Source organism: Lissotriton helveticus, chromosome 5_1 (assembly GCF_964261635.1).
Source record: "Lissotriton helveticus chromosome 5_1, aLisHel1.1, whole genome shotgun sequence".
NCBI lineage: Eukaryota > Metazoa > Chordata > Amphibia > Caudata > Salamandridae > Lissotriton > Lissotriton helveticus.
In genome coordinates, this window is record NC_136065.1 from 1,774,431,422 (window position 1) to 1,774,451,197 (window position 19,776).

Here is a 19,776-nt window from a genome sequence, read left to right on the forward strand (position 1 = left end):
GGAAAATAAGTGCAGGGATCGATTGCTCCCTACGAGGCCTAATGCATAAGTAGACTCAGCGCTTCTTCAGTAATTGTATAATGCCCAGAGTGCATTTACTACGCTATCCCCGCAGTGCACAAAGATTTCATGGACGAGCTTAACTGGAAGCAAAAAGCACTGAAAGAGGGTGCAAACAGAGCACATAGGGCCAGATGTAGTTAAATCTTTTTTTCCGACTCTTAAATACCGACTCACACCGAATCGGTATTTAAGAATCAAAAAACGGGATGTAGATAAAACCGAATCGGTAAATACCGATTCGGTAAGTACCCATTCATTCCTATGGTTCTTCTGGCCCATAGGAATGAATGTAATTCACCGAATCGGTATTTACCGATTTGGTAAATACCGATTCGGTAAATACCGAATCGGGAGATCTAAAAAATGACATGTGACCCTGTAAACCAATCAGGAACACCCACCACACCCCACAACAAAGGCACAGAGGAACCAACCAATCAAAATCAAGCACCCCTCCCCAGTACCTGGGAGTGGCCACACCCATGCAGGTGCAGAGCAACTGAACAGTTTGCAGAGCAGGAGGAAACAGAGAGGAGCTGGCTTTCCAGAGCTTACCTGTTCATCAGAATGGAGTCTCAGGAAGGGCAGAAGGATGCAGGAGAGCGCAGAAGAAACTAAAATTTAGCCCAGCAGAACTACAGGTGCCTGTGGAAGAAGTGGTAAAGCACTACACCCACATTTTTGGGAAAACAGTCTCTGCATGTTGCAGAGTCTGTAAAAAGAAACATATGGCTTGACATCCAGACAAAGGTCAACGCCATTGGGGTGACGCACAGGGAGATCGACGACCTAAAGAAAAGATGGTACGACCTGCGCATCATCACAAAGAAGAAAATTGCTGCCCAAAGAAAGGAAGCTGGTGTCACAGGTGGGGGAAAAACGAGCTCCAAGACTAACAGAGCTTGACGAGCTAGTAGAATCCACCCTGGATCCAGAAAGCATCCATGGAATTGGGGACATGGATAGCTCTGCCAGAGCTTCAAGGAAACAAGGTAAGATGCATGGACAGTAATCCCCACCCATTACCCTGTCCCCCTTCCCCACTGTGTGTAAGCATGACACTCCAGAACAGCTTTCACTGATGGCCAGCAATGCATCATGGGAGACGTAGTCATAGGTACATACATGCAATGCATACATCATAGAATCCAGCAAGGGATGCCACACACAACTTCGAGTAGCTGATGTAGACTAGGTGTCATCATTCAGGCACATTAGACTGGAGACTACGTCTCCCAGAATGCTCATCTAATTGGTCTGTCCTCTCTTTCCTTTTCCTTTTGTTGTCTGTGTTCTATAACTATCGCTTCCTGCTGGCAACCGGTGCTTGTCACCTGTGGTGTTACCTTGAACTTCCTGTGTCTTGCCTCAGGAGAAATTGCTGCTGGTTTTTGTCTTGTCTTCCGAGTGGAAAGTAACGGAGCCGATTCCTGTGTTCGCGGCTTCCGTGAACTTTGACCCGTATCCTGGAGCCGCGCTGAATCAGCGTTGGGACGGAGCTGGCGAGAGCCGCGAAGAAGCTCTCAGTGTGTTAACGCTTGATGCGCTCTGGATTTATCGTTTGGAGCCAAGTAGGTGGAAGCGTGTGGGAGACGCATTCTCCTGCACTTGGCTGCTTGTTGGAACTTGGACATTTCATCTGAAATTGGGACGGAGGTTCCAAGTTGTATTTTTTATCTGTTGAGAGCGGTTACGTGACTTTGTTCATTTTTTATGAGACCATCATTAAGCAAGAGCGATTGCTGTTGAACCTCATAGTAGAACAAACCAGACACTGTGTTGCTAGCAGGAAGGAAGTTCTTTCCTACGCTACGAGGCTGTATACCTAATGACTAGTTACCTGTATTTGGATATAACCCATAGTCCAACAGAACTGTAATTCATGGGAAGCCTTTAATTTCTTTACTTTGCTTTATTTTTTCCTTGTTCTTACGGTCTATTTCTCTTGGATGTTTGTGGCAGTCTTCTTATGTAAGTGAGTCTATACATACACTTACATAGACAGATAGCCAAAAGAGAAGGGGTGGGTTGTATTTATGTTATCACTTGTGTCTTTTCTGCAGGAACCTAATACACAGAACTACGGAGGGTGCCTACTTGGTCATCAAGTGCTGTAGATGGTTTCTGGCTGCCAGCCTTTATATTTTCTTTCTCCATTTTTTCCCCTTCCCTGAGTGAGATCCTCATAGGGGAGTGTTTATATATATACTCACTAGAGGTACCTCTCCAAGGGAGGGACGAATAGAGCAACGACATCGCTCCTGCTGTATCCGGATTGCAAGGTTAGTCAGTCTGCCTTGCTTTGTGACAGAGTGACAAGCCCACGTAGTCATACGGCCTGAACGATGGACTCCGATACGGTCTTGGTGTCCGTGTTGGACGCTATTTCCGCTTTAAGGGTAGAAGTGGAGGCAATTAGAGGGGAAAATCAAGGAATAAGAAACGATATGAGTATCTTTAGACATGAGGTTGCGGGAGTGGCTCTGTCTAGCCCCACAGGTTCTAGGGGAGCCCATTATATTAGAGAAGCTACCTTATCCCCTCCTGTGCAGACTCATACCCCTGTGATGCAAGGCCCTTCCACTATTCAGGTCATACAACCAGCACAATTGCAGTTAGCACCACCTGAGAGGTTTTATGGGGACCCTAAAAAGTATAGTACTTTTTTGGGGCAGTGCAAACTGCACTTTATGTGCAAACCCGCTGTTTTTCCCGACGATCATTCAAAAACAGCATTTATGTTGTCGTATTTAGGTGGTAACGCTGCGAGTTGGTCATTTCCTCTAATTGATAGAAACGATCCAGTCTTAAATGATTTTGATGAGTTTTGCGAGGAAATGCGGAAATTGTTTGACCGTAAGTCTCACAAGCTTTCCCTAGATAGGGAACGCATTACACTCAGACAGGGCTCACAAGACCTTTTGTCCTATATTACTACCTTTAACCGTCTTGTTGTCGAAACTGACTGGCCATCTTCAAAAAGAGTCTCCTTGTTTTATCAAGGATTGAGAGGAGAGTTAAAGGACGTGCTGGCTCAAGTGGTGAATATGCCGACGACTTGTGCAGAGTTAATTGATCTTACAGTACAGCTGGATCATAGACTACAGGAACGCAAAGGCGATAAGCATCGATATGAGATGCGTTTTCCATTATCAAAACCTAGAGCTGTTACGGAGGGTGCTGCACCTACTGATACAACAGAACCTATGCAGATCGGAGGAGTACGGGGTCCATTAAGTCCAGAAGAGCGAACCCGGAGACGCAATCAGAAGCTCTGTATGTATTGCGGAAAGGCCAGGTACTTCGTAAAAGATTGTAAAGTGAAGACTAAGGGAGCAAGAAACGTTCCAGCAGTTGAGTATCCCTTTAGTGCTGCGGGAAACAAGAATGCTCAAACAAGCCTGACACCCCTTGTTTGAGCCAAAGTACAGAGAAAGTGGTCTATCATGCTGTTGCGAACACCATGCAACCTTCGGTACCCCATATGAACTTGTGCGTTACCATCAAATGGCCAGGAGAAACACCCGTGATGGTACACACAATGCTGGATTCTGGAGCTACAGGTAATTTCTTAGATCTGAAATACGCCAAGAGCCTGGGAGTTCCATGCATTCAGAAAGAAACACCTGAAGTCGTAAAGGCCGTTGATGGTTCAGACTTGACGTCGGGGCTGGTGTGTTACCATACTCGTCAACTGGTCATGCAAGTAGGACAAAACCATTACAAGCACATCTCCTTTGATCTTATTGATGCTCCTCAATTTAAATTGATCTTGGGAATGCCGTGGTTGACGCAACATGATCCTGTCGTGAGATGGGCAGCTCGTACGATCACACTTAGCTCGGACTACTGTGCTGATCATTGCACCCTTCAGTGCATACATGAGGAAATCCGGATTGAAACCCCAGCAAGTTCTTTAGCAGATGGAGGGAGAATATTGAGTGTAAATGCTGTCACCAGCCTTCCAGAGGTCTATAGACGGTACCAAGATGTCTTCAATGAGAAGGAAGCTAGCAAGTTACCTCCACACAGAGAGTACGATTGTGTAATCGAGTTGGAGCCTGGAGCCAGTATTCCCTGTAGCAGGATATATGCTCTTACGGAGGCAGAGAACACCTACCTTCAACAATATCTGAAGAAGCTATTGGAATCGGGATTCATACGTCCCTCTACCTCTCCGGCATCGTCTCCTCTGTTTTTCATCCCTAAGAAGGAAGGAGAATTACGCCCATGTATCGATTATAGAGCCATCAATCGGGTGACCAGAAAGAACAGGTACCCGCTTCCTCTGATACCGGTCCTGTTGGATCAGTTGAAGGACGCAAGGATATATACCAAACTTGACTTGCGGGGTGCGTATCATTTGGTTAGAGTTCGTCGTGGAGACGAGAGGAAAACAGCATTCCACACCAAATATGGGCTTTATGAGTACCAGGTCATGCCCTTTGGCCTGTGCAATGCCCCTGCGGCATTTCAATTTTTTATGGATGAGGTGTTGAGGGGCTTGCTTGACGTATCATGTATAGTCTATATTGATGATATTCTGATTTATTCTTCCACCCCAGAAGATCATGTTAAGCACGAAACTGGAGAAATGCTTCTTTCATACCACGGAAGTGGAGTTTCTTGGATATGTCATCGGACCAAATGGTTTGCGGATGGACCACAAAAAGACACAAGCAATTATTCAGTGGGAATCCCCCACGTGTGTAAAAGCCTTGCAAAGTTTTCTGGGATTTGTAAACTTTTATCGACGATTCATCCAAGACATCTCCAGAACCATACAGCCATTGACCCATCTTTTAAAGAAAGGAGCGGTTTTCAAGTGGACTGACTCCGCTGAACATGCCTTTCAAGCCTTGAAGACCCGTTTCATCACCGCGCCCATCTTGCGACATCCTGATGCCAGTCAACCCTTCATGATGGAGAGGGATGCCTCACATTATGCTATCGGAGGCATCTTATCACAAAGAAACCCTGATTCAGGCCAATTACATCCGGTGGTGTATTTTTCATGGAAACTGTCTTCCAGTGAGGTTAACTATAGTATCACGGACAAAGAATTGCTAGCTATAAAGAGAGCATATGAGGAATGGCGTCATCATCTCCTGGGTGCCAGACACACCGTTGAGATCTTTACCGATCACCGTAATCTTCTCTTTTTGAAAAGTGCGTAGGCTTTAACACCACGCGAGTTGAGATGGTCTCTCTTCTTCTCTGACTTTGATTTTGTGATCAAATACCGCCCAGGCCCACAAAACGGTAAAGCAGATGCTCTTTCACGACCGGAATCAGGATTGAAGGATCAACTAACTGAACCTGTGGACCCTCCCGTCATATTACAAAGGGCCTCTTTTGTTCCATCCGCCTCAGCAATCACTTGTTCCGCTGATTTTCTAAAACTGGTTGAAGAAGAACATGAGAATATGGATGTCCAATCCTGGCTAGCGAAAGAACCACTACTAAGAATATGGAGAAACAAGTTGCTTTTCAGAGAAAAGCAATTGTACTTACCTACGAAAGACCTACAGTCTCAAGTCCTACATTGGACTCATGATTCCTCTTTGAGTGGACATATGGGAGTACAAAAGACTTTTCAAACCACTTCTAGACACTTCTGGTGGGTGTCGATGCGGAAGGACATCGAAGAGTATATTGCTAGGTGCCCCATATATACTCAAGCTAAAATATCGCACCAACGAAGCAGTGGATTACTGCGTCCCATACCGATACCTCCTGCACCATGGCATACTGTCTCGATGGACTTCATTGTGGAAATGCCTTTCAGTTTCGGCAACAATACCATCCTAGTGGTGATAGACCATCTTACCAAAATGGCTCACTTCATTGCGTTGACTAAGTTGCCCACATCGGGAGAACTGGCCACAGTGTTTCTACAAAACATGGTGCGGTTACATGGTGTTCTGTTCTTATCACGGACAGGGGTACGCAATTCACTTCCAAATTCTGGAAGGCTCTGTGTGACATAATGAGTATTGACGCCCGTTTGTCAACAAGCTATCATCCACAAACAGATTGTAAAACCGAAAGACTGAACCAGACGCTGGAACAGTATTTAAGATGTTTTACACTGCAGCAGAATGAGGAGTGGAGAACGTTGTTGTGGATGGCAGAGTTCGCCTACAACAGCGCTACCCATTCTTCGTTGGGATGCTCACCTTTTTTTTGCCTTAATGGGTTTCACCCTAATTCTTTGCCTTTCGAACAACCTGGTGTGTCTCCCCTTCCCTCTATTCAACAACATCATACACATCTACTTTCTGTTTTGCAAGATGCTAAGGAGCATCTGGCGGCAGCCAGAAACCGTGGTAAACAACAGGCAGACAGAAAAAGAACCCCTGAGCCGGGTTACGTACTGGGAGATAAGGTGTGGTTGAGTACCAAACACTTGAAGTTTAAGGGGAATACTCGTTTACAACCCAAATTCGTTGGACCTTATCCCATTGTTGCTGTGGTCAATTCGGTTGCCATGAAGTTGCAACTACCCCCTTCTTGGCATATACACCCTGTGTTCCATGTGTCATTGTTGAAACCATATGTACCGGGTACCAGGGTTGTTGGGAGACCTTGTCCTTTGGAGATCGAGGGAGAGGTAGAATATGAGGTGCGGGCAGTGCTTGATTTCAGGAGACAAAGGGGTGTTTTGCAGTATTTGATAGACTGGAAGGGATACAAGCCTGAAGAACGCTCTTGGGAACCGTACACTAACCTACATTGTCCTGGTCTATTGAGGCGATTCCACATCCTGCATCCTTCTAAACCTGGTAGACCGCCGGGACGGCGGTCGTAGTGGGGGGGTTCTGTCATGATTCAGGCACATTAGACTGGAGACTACGTATCCCAGAATGCTCATCTAATTGGTCTGTCCTCTCTTTCCTCTTCCTTTTGTTGTCTGTGTTCTATAACTATCGCTTCCTGCTGGCAACCGGTGCTTGTCACCTGTGGTGTTACCTTGAACTTCCCGTGTCTTGCCTCAGGAGAAATTGCTGCTGGTTTTTGTCTTGTCTTCCGAGTGGAAAGTAACGGAGCCGATTCCTGTGTTCGCGGCTTCTGTGAACTTTGACCCGTATCCTGGAGCCGCGCTGAATCAGCATTGGGACAGAGCTGGCGAGAGCCGCGAAGAAGCTCTCAGTGTGTTAGCGCTTGATGCGCTCTGGATTTATCGTTTGGAGCCAAGTAGGTGGAAGCGTGTGGGAGACGCATTCTCCTGCACTTGGCTGCTTGTTGGAACTTGGACATTTCATCTGAAATTGGGACGGAGGTTCCAAGTTGTATTTTTTATCTGTTGAGAGCGGTTACGTGACTTTGTTCATTTTTTATGAGACCATCATTAAGCAAGAGCGATTGCTGTTGAACCTCATAGTAGAACAAACCAGACACTGTGTTGCTAGCAGGAAGGAAGTTCTTTCCTAAGCTACGAGGCTGTATACCTGAATGACTAGTTACCTGTATTTGGATATAACCCATAGTCCAACAGAACTGTAATTCATGGGAAGCCTTTAATTTCTTTACTTTGCTTTATTTTTTCCTTGTTCTTACGATCTATTTCTCTTGGATGTTTGTGACAACCTTCTTAAGTAAGTGAGTCTATACATTCACTTATATAGACAGATAGCCAAAAGAGAAGGGGTGGGTTGTATTTATGTTATCGCTTGTGTCTTTTCTGCAGGAACCTAATACACAGAACTACGGAGGGTGCCTACTTGGTCATCAAGTGCTGTAGATGGTTTCTGGCTGCCAGCCTTTATATTTTCTTTCTCCATTTTTTCCCCTTCCCTGGGTGAGATCCTCATAGGGGAGTGTTTATATATATATATACTCACTATAGGTACCTCTCCAAGGGAGGGACGAATAGAACAACGACATCGCTCCTGCTGTATCCGGATTGCAAGGTTAGTCAGTCTGCCTTGCTTTGTGACACTAGACAAATGTGTGATATAAATGTATTTAATAGAGACACACAGGTGAACGACACCACTGACCCTATGTCCATATCTTTTCACAGGAGAGTCCTAACGCAGTACAGCACCAGAAAGGGAGTAGAGGCCACTAGTACCTAAAAGAAGGGGAAATGAAAGACAAAGTGCTGGTCACAGCGTTGTTGGAAAAGAGAAAACCACATCCCAGTAAGCCACAACACCTGAGCGAGCCACAACACCTCAGCCGCATTCCTCTCTATTGTTTGGAACACCTGAGTTGGAACCAGCAGCACTTTCGCCAACACCAACAACACAGTCATCCATGCAGGGAAGAGCAAGGAGGCCTGATGTACCCCCTCTGAGGATTCTGCAAACATCAGATGAGGAGGGTGAAATGCAGAGGAATCCACCTGTGGCTGACAAAGCCAGGCAGCAGAGTTCTGCAGGTGCTGTGCGGGCCAGTGTCCTTGGCAGAAGGGTACAGGAGAGTGGTGAAGGGCAGGAAGGAGAGGGGTTCTTCTGTGGCCTGGAGGCCGCCATGGTTAAGGTGCAGTGCCTGCAGGCGAAGGCAATGTTGGCAGTGCACAGGCAGGTGCGCAGCATCAATTACAAACTTTCACACATTGACCATGGAATAGGCAACATAGCTGGGAGCATGGAGGCAATTGCTAAGGGGATGACCGACATCTCACAGTACATGGGTGCTCTGTCTGACAAGTTGGACAGAGACCACTTAGAGCATCGCTGAGAGCGCCAGTGTATGCGGCATCAGTCCAAGGCCCTGAACCGCTTTGCCACAGCAACGTCACTGCTGTGCCGGCGTTCAATATCAATGCAGGATGCATTAGTGCACTGTTGCACAGACGTATCAAGGGGCATGAGGAGAGTCACCTCTGCAATGGAGCAGATGCTCACTAACCAGACAGGCACTGCTGGTGACACAGGTGTGGATGAAACAGAAGGGTCCACCAGCAGGAATGGCTCCAGCACACCTGTACCTGAGAAACGTAGGAGCGTCAGGCACAACATTTCTGACCCAGCCACCACCCAAAGTGTGGATACCCAGCCTCGTGCATCCCGCACTGTAGTGCGTGGCTGAAAACGTTAAAGATTGCCCACACACCACAAGACTGGTCACAGTGAGGGTAACTGTGAGCACGCAGTCATGGACACAGACATTGTAGGACAATGGCGTTTGAACATTTGCATGATGTAGTGAAAATTAAACTACATACTTCACATACTACACCTGTCTGTGTCTCATTCATTACCTAGAAATATCAACGCATGATCTCTGCCCGTCTCAATCTACCATCTGTTGCTGCTGCTCCTGTTGCGTGGGGCTCTGCCTGTTCTTGATCATCATCAATGTCCTCGTGATGTGTTACCTCCACCTCTGTGCCTTCTTTGGTGGCAAGATTGTGCAACATGGCACAGGTCGCTATTATCGTGCAACACAGGATGGGGGTGTACAGCCGTGCACCTCCACTCTTGTGGAGGCAGCGGAATCTGCTCTTGAGGAGTCCAAATGTGCGCTCCACTACGTTGCGAGTAGACCTGTGAGCCACATTATAACGCCTCTCACTCCTGGTAGTTGGATTGAGGTAGGGTGTGAGCACAAAGGAACGCAGGGCATATGCACTATCACCTAGGTGGTAAAGAGAGGTTCATTAGTTACATACTCATTACACATACATTTGCCATGACTATCAGGGTGTATCACAGTTGTTTACCTAGCAGATATCCGTCCCCAAACTAGCCAGCAACAAGCCGTGTGTATATCCCACTATTCTGGAAAATGTAGGAGTTGTGGGTGCTACCAGGATATTTGGCCACTATGTCTGTGATGATGTTGCCAGCATTGCATATCACCTGCACATTGATGGAGTGCGTTGACTTACGGTTTCTGTAGATGTGTTCATTGGCTGCAGGTGGACAGAGTGGAATGTGGGTGCCATCTATGCAGCCTATCACGTGAGGGAAGTGTGCCAGTTGATAGAAATCAGTTTTTGTTTTTGCAAGTTCCACAGGTGTGTCAGGGAACTGGATGTAATGTTCCATTCTCTGCGTCATGGCCTCCAGGAACTTCTGGAAAAAACATGACAGGCAGATCTGGGACACACCACCAACTGCAGCTATCACACTCTGGTAGCTTCCAGAGGCAAGCAGGTGTAGGCTACACAGCACCTGCACATGGGGTGGGATGGCATGGGCGCTGGGTGTTGAGTGATCCATGTATAGGTGGAGGTCCCTAATCAAGTCCAGGATGGTTCTGGGGTGTAGCCTGTACCTCTGCAGTATCTCTGGCTCAGTCAGTTGGAATAGGGTGATCCTCTGCCTGTAGACCTGCTCCTCCCTTCTCCAAACCCTCTCCCCTGCTGCCTGTAGCCGTAGCCGCCTCGCAATCATGTAGAATGCCGCCATTCTTGCAAAACTGTTGCATTTTGGGCCCTTTTTTATAGCCTGCACCTGGTTACCACCTGCTTTCAATCCATGGTAAATACCGACCCTTAAAAAATCGAATTTCATGGAATTCGGTATTTTTTGCCTTTCCTACATCTTGATGGGCCATTTTTACCATTTCTTATTTACCGATTCGGTAAATAAGAACTCGGTAAATGAGGATTCGGAAAATAACGATTCGGAATAATACCGACTCTTATTTACCGAATCGGGTACTTTTTGGCACCTACATCTCAAATTCCAAATACCGGTCGGTAACGGCCAAAATTACCGAATTTCGGCTGTTACCGGCTGGTATTTGGACACCTACATCTGGCCCTAAGTCCTTACCCTTGAGAGGGTTGACTGGACAAGTTTGCCATAATATGTTGTGGCGCCAATGGACATTCCAATTAAGTGCTAGTACTAATGGCTTGGCCACACTAATTGTTGTTACCCCAGGCTTAGTTTCTTAGCTGTTAGGGCCACAAACTTAAGCAACAGAATGTTCAAAGTGATATTGTCAGGGTTGAGAGCATTAATAACTGCCTGCCTGCGTGTTCCTAATTTGTTCCGTTCCGGCCCTAGAAGTACTTTCTGCTCCTCTAACAAGGTTGGACATCTGCAAACAATGTGTTGAAGAGATTCTTCATACATACTACAGGCCTTGCACAATGTGAATTCAGAAGGTCGTCGCCACTTGGCCAAATGTTTCAACAAGCATTCACAATGCAAAGGTCTCGGCATTGTTAAAGTTAGAGCTATCGGCATTGCTCATGAAATTTTTTTTATTTTTGTTTTGGTTTTTAAAACATAAATAAATGGCATTGTCATTTACAATGCCAATAGCTTAATCGCTCGCAAATGCGAGACCTATTGCATTTGCACCTATACAGAGCCACACACACAAAGCCACCCACACACACATACAGAGCCACCCACACAGAGCCACCCACAGAGTCATTTACATAGAGCCAAACACAGAGACACCTACACACACACAGAGCCTCCTACACACACACAGAGCCACACACACACACACACACAGAGCCTCCTACAAAAAAAAGCTACCCACACAGACAGAGCCACACACACACAGACAGAGCCACACACACACACACAGACAGACAGAGCCATACACACACAGACAGCCAGAGCCACACACACACACACACAGACAGACAGAGCCACACACACACAGACAGACAGAGCCACACAGACAGACAGACAGAGCCACACACACACAGACAGAACCACACACACACACAGAGCCCAACACACACACAGAGCCCCCCACACACACACAGAGCCCCCCACACACACAGAGCCCCCCACACACATACACACAGAGCCACACACACAGAGCCCCCCCACACACAGAGCCCCCCACACCCACACAGAGCCCCCCACACACACAGAGCCCCACACACACACACACAGAGTCCCCCACACACACAGAGCCCCCCACACACACAGACCCACACACACACAGACCCACACACACAGAGCCCCATACACACACAGAGCCCCCCCACACACATAGAGCCCCCCACACACACACACAAAGCCCCCCCACACACACACACGGCCCCCACACACACACACACACAGAGCTACACACACACACACAAAGGCCCCCCCACACACACAGAGCCCCCCACACACACAGAGCCCCCTACACACAGAGCCCCACACACACACACAGATCCCCATGTTCTGCAGACTCCCCCTGCAACTGTTCCCACCACTTTAGCTCAGAGTCTGGTAATTCCTGTGCCCATAAGACACATGGGTGACCGCTCGACTATACATCTTTAATATAGAGCATGAATGCCACGATTCATGAGATATATGTAGCCTATTTGATACTCACCCATTACTCATGAAACATTGCAGACAGTACAATAGGATGGCAAACCAGGTAAGGCTTATTCTCTAAATTCTGCTGACCAAGAAAAGAGCGAACACGTTTCAGAGGTACTATGGCAAAGACTCCATAAGTCTCTGTCCAATAATAACAATGATAAGGCCACTATATAATTCTTGATTCTCCAACAGCAGCTAACCAGAAGAAAATACTGGGCAATTTAGGCCACTCGACCTCCCAGGTACCCTAAGTAGCACGCCTGTACAAACTCCCAGCTGGAAACAGTTTCTGAGGATCCTTGGCAGGGTGTATTTAAAGGGTGGAGAGCCTGCAGTGCTTCTACACCAAGTAGTGCTTTGCACTGTTCTGAATTATCCATTATCCACAGGGCTTAATAAGCTGCACAACAGTTTTGCTACTCAGCATCGACGGAGTGGTGGGTATCCTTTAGTGACATTACTTACCACTGGACTTAAAGGGAAAGATGGGGTACAGGAACAACAAGCAACGAGGGGGCAGGACAGCAAGCACAAGCAACAAGGGGGCAGGAGAGCAAGCACAAGCAACGGGGGGGGCAGGAGAGCAAGCACAACCAACAAGGGGGGGGCAGAAGAGCAAGCACAACCAACGAGGGGGGGGCAGGAGAGCGAGCACTCAACAAGGGGGCACGGGGTGGAGGGAGAGCTTACCTGCGTCATCCAAGCCGCGGGCCGCTACCAGGAGAGACTCAGAGCTGCACTCGCTGCTCTTCACTCCCCTCAACGCAAGGCCAAACAAGTATGCTGGTAAACCCAAAACAGAATGATGGTTACCACTACCCGCTATGCAGCCAGAAGTATGAAATCAACATCCACTCAAACAGAAATCTGTTCAACCTCCTGGCTCACTAGGCTTATCATGTTCTCCTGCGGACCCCGGGAGGTAGCGGTGGAAGCTGTAGCCCCCTGAAGCGCCTCTCAAACCCGGTTTCCACCAACCTAAATCCACGGAAGACATGGCAATGACGTCAAAGAGGCGCTCCCTCCGCCGAGAAACATAGAGATGGCCAGCAAGAAAAGAGGTGTAGCACGGAAGAGCGCTCAGACGGCCATGCAAGGCCAAACAAGTATGCCGTTAAACCCAAAACAGAATGATGGTCTTTCTTGGATTCGATGTTATTAAAGGCTAGTCTAGAACAGAATGAACTGGCAGCCAGCCCCGAGGCTCCAGTTGTGAGAGCCGAGCAGAGACTTAGCACACAGCCCCTCCAAGACCGCACTGAACTCGGCATACGAGCCCGCAATCTGCTCTCTTCCCTGGGTCAGAAGGCTGGCATATTAAATTGAGATATAACGCTACGCGTCAATACAATGACCTAAACCAGTCTGCCCGTCTAGCATTGAGTTTTGGATTCAGCGTCGCGCTGCCGTTCGAATGGCGCATTGTGAGCTATACTTACTGTCCACGCCCCCCACTCTGTGGAGGTATGCGCATGCACTTACGGCCTTGTCGTCAGCGCCCTCGCGTGAGGTACGCTTCCTCATCTCGGCTCGTGAAGGCCGGTGCCCGTTAATGTAAAATAAATTGCACGAGCTCACGTGTGGCTTGGCAGTCAAAACGAAAAAATTAAAGGTGAATGAGAATAAAAAAGGGACATTGTCCACTTTTATAGCTGCACCTGAAATAAAATACTTAAACAATATCCGTCCAAGTACAGAAGGGTTACCCAACATAGGGTTCGGAGTCCCGGAACCAGGCCATGTTTTCAGAATAATCGGAAAATGTGCAGTTTCTCATAGAATATATGTACGATTCATACAAGAAGTTGTTTTTGTGAATTGCCTATGTTTTCGGAGAAATTACATACTTCCATGTTCAGATGTTCAGATCTGGGATAGGTGGATTAATTTCACTTTAAAAGGAAGCGCTCCACATGACCACGTTTCTCTGAGGCAAGGCAGAAATGCCTCGGAGAAACCACTGCCATTTTCGTGATTGGGGGGCGTGTTTTCGTTCTCTCCTCTTCCCATTGGCTGGAATGTAAAATGCCAATGGGAAAAGGAGAGAAAGAAAATAGAAAGAAGAGAAAAAAAACGCCCCAGAATCCGAAAAAGACGGGGCTTAAAGGGAGTGATGCCCCTCTCCTCCAATGGCTGGCCTCCGTTTACGAAGCCAGCCAATGGAGAAGAGCGGCGGGTTAAAGCTCCCATACTAAGAAACATTAAATCTCGGAGCGAGACTGCGCAAGCGCAGCCTACGGTCCGAGACCTAAAAATGGCCATTCCCCAAGCCTGAGGGCCATTAACTTTATTTTTTTAATATTTTGAGTATGTGCAGGCCAGATAAGGTTGGTGATACCTTAGCTGATAAGAGTTGATGACGGAACACGCATGACTGCGCTCCGCTAGGACATCCATGTCGGCTTGACGTGAGAGGGAGTGCACTCGCTTTTTAGGTCGAAGCCTAGCGTGAGCAGCGCACATGCACAGTCTCGCTGGCGAGATTACATGTTTTCAGGAGGTTTCAGTTACGGGCTTTAAGCCCCGCCCCTCTTTTACATTGGCCAGTGCTACCGTTTATGCTAAATGGTGGCCAGCCATTGGGAAAGAGGTTAGTGTGACGTACGAGACGGCCCCTTCTGGAGGGCACTTGCTTCTTTGTTGTGGAGAGCTTGTTCATGGCCCTGTTTGTGGTATATTTCAAACTCTGAACGGATCTTAGAGTCGGAATTTGATTTTTCTAGGTATTTCATTGATATTACATTTTAAGTAAATGTAGCATTTCCTGATTTAATGCTGTTTTGGGGACCCACGCCTACATTGCAACCTGTATTATTTCCCGCAGAAAACGGACGGCACGACAACAACAGCAAAATGAAATGATTAAATGTAATGTGATATAAGAAGAGCTCTGTGGCCTGGCACTTTGTTTGAGGAAGCTTCTAAAGACCTTGAAGAAAACTGCACCACACACACAACCACTTACCCACACAACCACATACACACAACACACACAACCACACACACACACCACACACACAACCACAAACACCCAACCACACATCCACACACACCACACACACACAACCACACATACAACCACACACATCCACACACAACCACATACACACAACCACACACACAGCCACACACACATAACCACACAACAACACACACAACCACACACCCAACCTCACACACACAACTACACACACAACCACACACACACAACCACACACACACAACCACACACAGACAGCCACACACACAACCACACATACAACCGCACACACACAAACAAACAACCACACACACAACCACACACACACAAACAACCACACACACAACCACACCCACAACCACACACACACAACCACACCCAACAGCACACACAACCACACACAAAACCACACACACACTCTACTACACACTCGCTACTCTCTACTATCTTTATTGCCAGCTCTGACAAAGATATGTGAAAAAGTTGCATTTTCACAGCTGGACAAATTTGTTGAAAACTCTCAAGCTCTTCACCCTGCGCAATCAGGCTTTAGAGCTGCTTTCAGCACAGAGACGGCCCTAGTCGAGGTCTCTGAGGCTATCCGTGAGTGTTTGGACGGAGGTGGCAGAGCGGCGCTGATTTTATTGGACCTCTCTGCCGCCTTCGATACGGTCCCTCACTCCCTTCTACTTACCAGACTAGCAGCCATAGGCATAACTGGCCCAGCTCTCGGTTGGCTAACATCTTTTTTAAATAACAGGTCCCAGCAAGTGTGGATGCCGCCTTTCTCCTCCTCTCCCAAAAAACTTTCTACTGGTGTACCACAGGGCTCCACCTTAAGCCCCCTGCTTTTTAATGTATACATGACCCCCCTCATCTATCTTGCGGAACAGCTAGGAGCCAAAATTATGGCCTACGCCGATGACACTCAGCTCTTGTTTACATGGCCCAAAAACAACTCGGACACGTCAAGAGTTCAATTCTGTTTATCATCGGTTTTCCGCTGGCTGGCCCTGGCTCAACTCAAATGTAATGAGAGCAAATCTGAAATTTTGCTGTACGGCTCCTTTCCAGTCAACTTTTATGACTCTCTCTGGCCCACCGACTTTCCTAGCCCCAAATCCACAGGTGGACCTGCAAAAAACCTAGGAATTTGGTTTAGCAACAATCTCAGATTTGAAGACCACTTGAAAAAACTCACTGGAATCTGCTTCTCCACTCTCAAAACTTTGCGCAGATTTCTTCCTTTGCTTCCGAGACCAGCCAAGGAGATGGTCATTCGCGCCCTGATATTATCCAGATTGGATTATGCGAATGCTCTCTACTGTGGACTTCCAGCCTATCTGATTCACCGCCTCCAAGTCATTCAAAACGCTTCGGTCCGGCTGCTGTTTAACATACCCAGAAGATCTAGCGTCCGCCAACCGCTCAGAGATCTTCATTGGCTCCCAGTGGCTCAAAGGATCCTATTCAAGATCCTTGTGTTAGCATACCGAGCACTACACTTAACAGGCCCAACCTATCTGAGAAAGAGATTCTCCCTCTATGCTCCCAACCGCCCTCTCAGATCAAGTAATCTTCACCAAATGACGGTACCAAAGTTCAAATATAGCAGGCTTGGTGGACAATCCATCTCTGTTAGAGCAGCGAGAGCTTGGAATACCCTGCCTCTGCAGCTGAGAACAGCCCCGTCCATCATGGCATTCAGGAAAGGCTTAAAAACCCACCTTTTTAACATCACTGCCTAATGGCTGTTTCTCTTCTACATTTATTGTGATCTGTCCCCTTCTCTTCCGCGCCAGGATACTATACTATTTAGTAACAGAGCGCGCTACAAAAGCCTCTATAATAATAATAATAATAATACTACACACTCTCTACTACTCACTCTATAGTCACACTGTCTACTTCACACTCTACTACACACTCTACTACACCACTACAGCACACTCTCTACTACTACACTCTACTACTACACACTCTCTACTACACACTCACTACTCTGTACTACATACTCTCTACTACACACGCTACTATACACACTCTACTACTCACTCTACTACACACTCACTACTACGCACTCTCTTCTACACTCTACTACACACTAACTACTCTACTACACACACTCTACTACACACTCACTACTACACACTCTCTACTACTGTACTACTCACTCCCTACTACTCACTCTACTACACACTCTACTACACACTACTACACGCTCTCTACTACTCTCTACTACTCACTCTATATTACTCACTCTATTACACACTCTCTACTACACACTCTACTACACACTCTCCACCTACACACTCACTACTACACACACTCTACTACTCTACTACTCACTCTCTACTACTCACTCTACTACACACTCTACTACACACTCTTTACTACACACTCTCTACTACCCATTACTACACACTCACTACTCTACTACACACTCTCTACTACACACACTCTACTACTACACACTCTACTACACACTCTCTACTACTCTACTACACACTCTACTACACACTCTACTACACACTATTACACACTCTCTACTACTCTCTACTACTCACTCTATATTACTCACTCTATTACACACTCTACTACACACTCTCCACCTACACACTCACTACTACACACACTCTACTACTCACTCTCTACTACACACTCTCTACTACACACTCTACAACACACTCTCTACTACTCTCTACTACTCACTCTATATTACTCACTCTATTACACACTCTCTACTACTCGCTCTACTACACACTCTCTACTACTCACTCTATAATACACACTCTCTACTACACTCTACTATACACTCTCTACTACACACTCTACTACACATTCTCTACTACTCACTCTATAGTCACACTGTCTACTTCACACTCTCTACTACTTACTCTACTACACACTCTCTGCTACAAACTCTCTACTACTCTACTACACACTCTCTACTTCACACTCACTACTACACAGTCACTACTACACACTCACTACTATCCACTCAATACTCTACTACACACTCTACTACTCTACTACTCACTCTCTACTACTCACTCTACTCTCTATTAGACTCTCTACTACACACTGTACTACTAATTGTCTACTACACACTGTACTACTAACTCTACTACACTCTCTCTACTACTCACTCCCTACTACTTACTCTACTACCCACTCTATACTACTCTCTACTACCCACTCTCTACTACTCTCTACTACCCACTCTATATTACACACTCTACTACACTCTATACTACACACTCTCTACTACACACTCCCTACTACACACTCTCTAATACTCACTCTCTACTACACACTCTCTAATACACACTCTCTACTACACACTCTCTACTATAAACTACTCTGTACTACACTCTCTCTACTACTCACTCTCTACTACTCCCTACTACACACTCTCTACTACACTCTCTACTACACACTCTCTACTAATCACTCTTGACTACACACTCTACTTCTCTACTACTCACTCTACTACACACTCTCTACTACTCTCACTACTCACTACTACTCACTCTACTACTCACTCTACTACACACTCTACTACACACTCTACTACACACTCGCTACTCTCTACTAGTCTCTGCTACTCATCCTATACTACACACTCACTACTCTACTATACACTCTCTACTACTCACTCTACTACTCACTCTACTACTCTCTACTACACACTCTCTACTACACACTCACTACTACACACTGACTACTACAGACTCACTACTCTACTACACACTCTCTACTACTCTAATACTCACTCTCTACTACTCACTCTACTCTCTACTGCACATTCTACTACACACTCCTACATACTCTCTATTACACACTCTCTACTACTCTACTACTCACTCTCTACTACTCACTCTACTACACACTCTCTACTACTCACTCTATATTACACACTCTCTACTACTCACTCACTACTACACACTCACTACTACACACTCACTACTCTACTACACACTCTCTACTACTTACTCTATACTACACACTCTACTACACACTCACTACTCTACTACACACTCACTACTCTCTACTACACACTCACTACTCTCTACTACACACTCTCTACTACTCATTCTCTACTACTCACTCTACTACTCTACTACACTCTATACTACACACTCTCTACTACACACTCCCTACTACACACTCTCTAATACTCACTCTCTACTACACACTCTCTAATACACACTCTCTACTACACACTCTCTACTATAAACTACTCTGTACTACACTCTCTCTACTTCTCACTCTCTACTACTTCCTACTACACACTCTCTACTAATCACTCTCAACTACACACTCTACTTCTCTACTACTCACTCTCTACTACACACTCTCTACTATAAACTACTCTGTACTACACTCTCTCTACTTCTCACTCTCTACTACTCCCTACTACACACTCTCTACTAATCACTCTCAACTACACACTCTACTTCTCTACTACTCACTCTCTACTAC